The 7,785-nt window shown below is 33.6% G+C and overlaps 1 protein-coding gene across 8 annotated transcripts in view; it reads right to left on the reverse strand.

Moving 5' to 3' along the window:
• The window catches only part of LOC106057776 (uncharacterized), a 54,448-nt gene extending 47,041 nt beyond the window's left edge, over window positions 1-7,407 (reverse strand). For 2 of the 8 annotated variants that reach the window (XM_056032795.1, XM_056032790.1), the window contains exon 1: window positions 6,597-7,403. The gene's annotated coding sequence lies outside the window, so the exon portion shown is untranslated. Of the gene's footprint in view, window positions 1-6,596 lie in introns of all 8 variants that reach the window. The other 6 variants (XM_056032794.1, XM_056032793.1, XM_056032792.1 and 3 more) reach the window with 6 other exon arrangements.
• Window positions 7,408-7,785: the final 378 nt, after the last annotated feature.

A 7,785-nucleotide genomic window follows, 5' to 3' on the forward strand; every position in this document is an offset into this window, starting at 1 on the left:
AGCCAGAGCAGAGATACCTACATGCCAAAATGAAAATGTGTATCCTCAGACCTGGAAATGTGTATTTCCCTAAATATAAAGAATTAGACTCAAGCATGTAACATACATGAAATGCAGCAATCCTAAAATTTAACACAGCATTAAGTTAAATAAGACAATCTGTACAATTTTCAAAATATTTACACATTTGGTCTTTATCAAAGAATATCTAGAATATGTTAGTATGTAACATGGCAATGATTTATATGAAATGCCTGTAGTGTTATGTAATGGTTTGCTTGGCTAGATCAGTTACATCTAGTTTTATAAAATTAGTTTTGTTTATAGGCATTATAGGCAATTTCTTTACAAGGTATGCAGACACTGGAAATATTTTTTATAATATTTTGAAAGAATTCAGAATTTCTGTCAGCAATGAAAACTTTGGCATCCTCAACAATCACTATGCACAAAAACTTTTAAGATTATTTTTTTTCAGACAGATAATCTAATTAGTCATTGAACTTGTTTCTGATATAGAAACTGGGCTATTGAGTTTGCTGAATATAAACTCCCTATCTTATGTAAGATAAAGCTATCTATTCTGTGCTTTGATGCTTGAAGTTATTTAAGAAAGCATTTGTTAGAGGGTGCAAGGAATCAAGAAAGTGGAGTCTCTGGGTAGCGAGATATGAAACAGGTCAAATTTTGTTTCAAAATGGCGGCTCATACAAACAAAACTTGACAACCAAACTAAGATTAACAGGGAAAATGCTAAGAAAATGACAAAAAAAACAACAACTGGATTTCCAGGGTAACCCTGAAAAGTGGCAATCTAGTTCAAGGTAACCCTATCAAATAAGTTCTAGCTCCAAGAAAAGAAGGCAATAACAGATGTGGCAGAAAGTAAAAGAAACTGTAACCTCATCATGCCTAGAAGTGCTGTGTCTCAAGTCATAGACCCAAAAGAGTGGATTTCAGCAGAAACGCTATAGAAACGTCAAGCATAGTGTCAGAACAGACAAGCGGAACTACATAAGCACTGGCAACAGAAGCAGCCCTTCAGAAAAGCACTATAGACATGTACTCCATCATAGACATGCCTACCCCAGAATGAGGAACACATTTACACATTTATGTTCAACAGTCATATTGTGCGCAATAAATAAAACACACGCTGGCTACCCCCACCATCACCTCTCCTAAAATGACCATCAGGATCAGTGGCAAATTTAACTGTAATAGTAAAGGAGTCATAATATGCTCAAGGTGTCAAATGATCTATATTGGAAACACAGGCAGGACCTTAAAAACACGACTCCAAGAACACCTTAGACACATTTGTAATTTTGCAACTAAGCCTGTCTCTATCCATTTTAATAACACACATCATAGGGGCACCACTGATCTCCTCGTCACTGCTAAACAACAATGCAATGACAAAAACACCCCTCTGCAGATCGAAAACAAACTTATTTACATGTCAGGCACTCTCCAACCTAACGGGATCAACAACCAGCACACTTTTACTTAATAAGTGATGGGCACTAACACTACCCCCTTTTCCCATTCATCTTTGCCTGACATCCCTGCCCCCTTCAGATTTCCCGCGCTTTTACACCAGCGTAGCTCATTTCTTTTCTGCCTCGATAGAGAACAACATTGGACAGATAAGTTAACTTAAGACTATTTTGTGTTAATTGTTTGTTTTGTAGCTGATGAAGGCCTCATGGCCCAAACATCCTTTGTTTAACTCTTTGGCTCCGCAACAACACACAGGACGTTGATTTTAAAAAAGGGGAAAAAACTCGGACCAACGCTGGGGGCATCGGCTATTTAAAATTTATTTTTTCGTTTCTATTTCTCCAATTCATGTTTTTTATTGCTTAATTTTTTATCTAGAATAGTTTCCCTTTGCTAAACATCCGGAATTTCCTTCATTTAACGTGTTTTTATTTTGTACGAAGTTTGTAAAGAGATGACATTTATTTTTTCTGTGTGCATGTTTTTTTAACATAGAGCTTCAACCAAGGCCATATAAACTTTGTAGATCTAAATATTTCTTTGATAAAGAAGTATAATAATTCAGATGACAGTGATTTTGTTTCATCTGATGGTGATATTGATAAATCTAATTATATAGTCTAGATCTAGTAAATTAATTTATAGATCTAGACCTAGGGCTAGGTCTAGTAATGATGAAGTTTATCAGCTGATGAAGCAGCTCCACCCCCAGCTAATGTTCAATGTAGATCTAGAACTAGTTTAGCTGTCTCTACATCATCTAGATCTAAATCTAATCAGATAGAGGTAAATCTCTAGATCTATCATCTAGGCACTGAAACAGATCAATTTCAGATTTGTTCCATCAAGAAATTGGGTTGTCAACCTAGACTTAGTCAGCACTGCATCTTTTGAGCAGGAATGTTGTTTTTTTTCATTGACAATCACATTGTTGATAGTCTTGTCAGCAAAATAAATAGCTATGCTGACCATAGGATTAAATTGAACACCCCTGCTAGAATAAGATCCATTTTCAGAGAATGGAGACCTATAACTATAAAGAAAGACAGAGTATGTAAACACTGTAGGTCAGGGAGAACGGTTTATGTTTGCGCTGGATGGGAGTCGAACCCACACTTCATATTGACTGCTTCCATGAATATTGCAACTAGAAGGAATATTTATATACTAAGTACATGAAGAACTTACGAGGAAAATATTATAAATATATATATATGCTGTACAGTTGGACTAGTTTTAGGGTAAAAGTTTTTTGTTCCAAGAGTGTTGCTTTTTTTATGGCCGTTTTCATTAAAGTAGTGACATTGGATTATTAGTTCCAGTTTATTATTTTTTTGCATCTATTGCTGTTTCTTCTATGGTGTTCTGTAAACAAATGGATAAAAATGAGAAAAAAACTTCTTTGAATTCAATTTGAACAATAAATTTCTTGTAACATGCACTTGGATGGATATTTTCAATGTCAGTTGGTGAGTTTTTCAATTTTAATTTTTATATTCAAAACCCAAAATTACAAAAACAACATGATTTGCTAACTAGAAGACATAAGAAATGGAAAGAGCATCCATTTCTCTTTAATTCTATATCAAATTGTAATTCCGGAGCCAAAGAGTTAATTTGGTCCGGAAGGGTTTCATATATGCATGTTTTTTCGTATTTTCTATACAGTCGTTTAAACCTGCAGCAGTAAATCTTTGTCTTTTTGAACCTTTGAACCTTCTTTACAAAGCCTGACATGTTTTTTGTTTTGTTCAAAAAAAAATTCTATATAGACTATCACCAAAACTGTCCATGGCCATTGTTTTCTTTGTTAAATGGCATTTTCCACTTTGTTGTATGTGCCACGTAAGACTTACAGCGATAAAACTTGGTAGAATTATGGCCAGGCATGATATCTAATATGAAAAAAAAAACAATAACCTTTGTTCTGTATTGGTGAAAACAAAAAAAGTGATATTTTCATTTTAAGTAAAAAAAAACGTAATTAACTTTAAAAAACAAATCCTCATTAAGCATTAATTAGGCCATTGTCTAAAGTAATCGATAACACATCTATAAAAGTTCTCACATTTCATTCAAAAGTGTAATAAACTTTCAAGTGCAGTCTATATAAAAAAAAAAAAATCAAAAACGCAATCTCTAAATTATCGCCCTTTTTTTCTTTCTTCCAACTTCCGGGCTTTTTCGCCTAGCTAATACTAGTTTGCTTCTAATATATTGGATGTAAATAGTATTTAATAATATAAATTAAAACTATGAAAAACTGTTGTTTAAGTATCATGTATTTAAGTCCTATGCTTGAAATCCATACTTTGATCTAAAATCTATACAAGTTCAATTACCTTAACTGGCTTTTTAGAACTAATGGTTAAAAATACATATATATATATATATATATCTAAAATGCAGAAAGAGTTTACAAAAAGTATATAAAAATTAAACACTTAACCCAAAAAGTAAGCAGACAGCTGCAGAGTGAATACATAAACAATGTAATATCTAAAGATAACAACAAAAACCTATGGTCATACATTAAGTCTAAGAAAATGGAAACAACAGGCATAGCGCCATTAAAAGATGAACATAACATAATACATAATGATAATGAAACTAAAGCAAACATCCTAAACAAATACTTTGCATCAGCATTCTCAGCCCCAGGAGACAAAGACATATTACTGAATTTGAACCAAGTAAACAACATAGAAGATATAGTAGTACAAGAAAATGGAATTCAAAAACTATTAGCCAACACCAAACCAAATAAAGCTTCTGGACCTGATGGTATTCCAGCTAGATTACTCAAAGAACTAAGCAATGAGCTAGCCCCAGAGTTCAAAATACTCTTTCAGGCTTCACTTAACCGGGGCAGAGTACCAAAGGACTGGAAAGAAGCTAATGTCACCCCTCTATTTAAAAAAGGAGAAAACTCTGACCCAGGAAACTACAGACCAGTATCACTTACCAGCATCACATGTAAAATCCTAGAACACATAATATGTAGCAACATCATAAACCACTTAGACAAACATAATGTCCTCACACCATACCAACATGGCTTTAGGAAATATAGATCATGTGAAACACAACTGATAGGACTAATTGATGATTTTTCAAAAGGTTTAGATAATAGTGAACAAATAGATGCTATCTTACTAGATTTTTCTAAGGCTTTTGACAAAGTTCACCACCATAGTTTGCTTAAAAAATTAAAATATTTCGGCATTAATGGTCCACTGCATCAGTGGATTAAAGATTTTCTGATAGGGAGAGAACAAACTGTAATAATAAATGGCTCTAAATCAACACCGATAACAGTAAACTCAGGTGTACCTCAAGGAACAGTTTGGGTCCACTACTATTTTTAATTTACATAAATGATTTACCAAATTGCATTACTTCAGGAACAAAAGTCAGATTATTTGCAGACGATTGCATAATATATAGAACAATAAAAACAACACAGGACACAGATATTTTACAAAGAGAATTAGATGAATTACAGAAATGGGAATCAAAATGGAGCATGTCTTTCCACCCAGAAAAATGTCAGTTGTTAAGAGTAACAAAAAAACTAAAACAAATTAATTCCACTTATCTTATTCATGGCAAACCAGTAACACAGACTAAAAACGCAAAATACCTAGGTGTTATAATAAATGAAAAACTGTCATGGAATCCACATATTGATGAAACTACAAAAAAATCAAACAAAGCATTAGGATTTATTAAAAGAAATTTCTATAAATCAAATAAGAACATAAAACTAAAATGTTATTTAACCTTGGTTAGGCCAATAATAGAATATGCATCCTCCATTTGGGACCCCTCAACTCAAGAAAACATTAAAAAACTGGAACAGACACAAAATAGAGCAGTGAGATTCATAACAAACGAATATTCACATTTGACTAGAGTAACACCTTTAGTAAAATCACTAAATTTAGAAAGCCTTCAGCACAGAAGGCTCAAAAGTAAAGTAGCAATCATACATAAAACACTGAACCATAATCTTCAAATACAAAAACAAAATTTAATAAAATACTCTGAAAGACACAAAGATAAAGGCACATTCCTCGTCCCATATGCTAGGACAAATTTATACAAACACTCCTTCTTCCCTAGTGCTATTAGAGCATGGAATGGGTTGCCTGAGCTAGCCAGGAAAACCAGTGACTTGGCTGAATTTAAGTCATTGGTTAATATGCATGACTAAATGCATGACGCGTAGGACGTAATCATCTTCTTTTTTGAAGTAACGTCTGTATTATATAAGATATATATGTATATATAATATTGAGTCTAATAGTCATTGTTCTATAAATCTGGAGGACCTGACAGCATACCAGTAAAAGCACTAAAGGCAGATATCAGCCTGAAGCAACTCTACCCTCTCCTTTGCAATCTTGGACAGCAAAGAAAGTGAGTTTCCCTGTCCATTTTAGAAGCCTAGTATAAGGTTTTTCATTAGCTGATCAAAGGTTTGGGAGTTTGAAAATTCCTTTAACCCTGAGGGAGGAAAAAAAAAGAAAAAAGTTGTTTCCACACCACTCGTCTACAGTGCATTTGACCCATGGTAGAATATATATATATGTTATCTAGAAGAAAACTAAACTTTAACAATGTATTGGAAGTACCATATATATGAAAAAAGGAGCATAATGTGTAACTTGTAACATTAGGAAGTTTTGCCATAACTAGCTTAGAAACAAAGAAGCATGGAACAAAGATGATGGGTTGTGTGGTGAGTGGTGCAAAATATGGACAGGGAGTAGGGAATGTGCAGAAACGCAGCTTTACTTTTATTGCCCCAAATTTAGACTAGAGACCTACTCTATACTTTATACTAAAGTCTAGAGATAGTATTTCATCATCGCTATTACTATTTTACAGTATTTACTAGTTAGTTTGATTTTGATGACATCTTCTATACTATCTATGCTAATATAAATAAGTATCTATATATCTAATTTATTCAGCAATAATACTTTTAACTTTAATTACAATTACAGATGAGAATGTTAACTGTAATAAGAGTATATAGAATACAGAATTGAATATTACATTTAATTTTCATCATATAATGTCCTTACATTTCTTTGTTTTAAAACATGCATCCAAACACACGTTATAAATATACTTATGGCCTTGGTTTGTTGGTCAATGTTGTCTATGGCTATGGACTATGTTGAGTAGTTAAGTTAGAATAGCCTGACTAATAATTTCATTTGGTCTTGTAGATCTACTTAGTTAGTGCTTAGTCAAAGTTAGTCTTGGTTGTGTTTGATTGTTTCTTTGAGAACTGGTCTAGACACTAGATCTAGATCACTAGAGATACATCATACAGACAATACAGTACACATACTGTGACATACAGTGCTCTTCTATCTAGTCTAAAGCCTAGTAAAGGCAAAGGACTGATGAGATTAGATCTAGATCTAGAATGAATCTAGACAAGAGTCGGGAGAGTAAATCTAGACTTCCTCTCAAGCCCAATCTGTAGCACTGTAGTCTGTACTTCACTGTAGCGTAGACACACACACTGAGATGACACTGACTGACTGACACAGGCTAGAATTAGACTCCAGAAGTTCTACTTAGTCGACTTAGTTTAGTAGATAGAGTCTAGAAGCCACATTCACATAGTGTGACATAGTCAAGTCTAGTCAGTGAACTGAGTGAAGTGAGAATAGGAATTTCTAACAATCTATATTTCTTGGCTACATCATTAATAGATGACCAGAAAAACTATGGATGTAAAATGCACACATCACTTCTTGATATAATCTTTAATATCAATTAGATCTAGTGTTTATGAGATACCGATAATGCGTAAAAATTACTTATAAATTACAGAACAATAAAATCCAACACGAACATTAAAGAGCGCCACCTTGAGGCTATGCCTGCCAATGTTGCCAACTAAAAACAATGTCGAAAAAAAAAAAAAGAACGTGTTATAACTAAAACAAGGTTACAAAGACAGTTTGCGTGGAAACACAAACTAAAAATTGGCCCCCGAAGTGGTCCACCCAGGCAGGTTTCAATATTTTCAGAAAGAATATCAGAATGAAATTCTATCAAAGGCTAATGGCAGAGAAGAATTAAGAAAGAAGGTTGACAGATCCCTTGTGGTGCCCCAATGGTCCAGCAGACCAAGGGATAGGTGAAAGTGTATTTGAAGTTAGATGTGAACCTGGCCAAACTCTTATAATGAGTATCTAATTGATCTAATTGTTTTGTAAAGGGTCTTCTTATTCAAAGCCTCAAGAAAAAAACATT

Source organism: Biomphalaria glabrata, chromosome 6 (assembly GCF_947242115.1).
Source record: "Biomphalaria glabrata chromosome 6, xgBioGlab47.1, whole genome shotgun sequence".
In the NCBI taxonomy this organism is placed as follows: domain Eukaryota; kingdom Metazoa; phylum Mollusca; class Gastropoda; family Planorbidae; genus Biomphalaria; species Biomphalaria glabrata.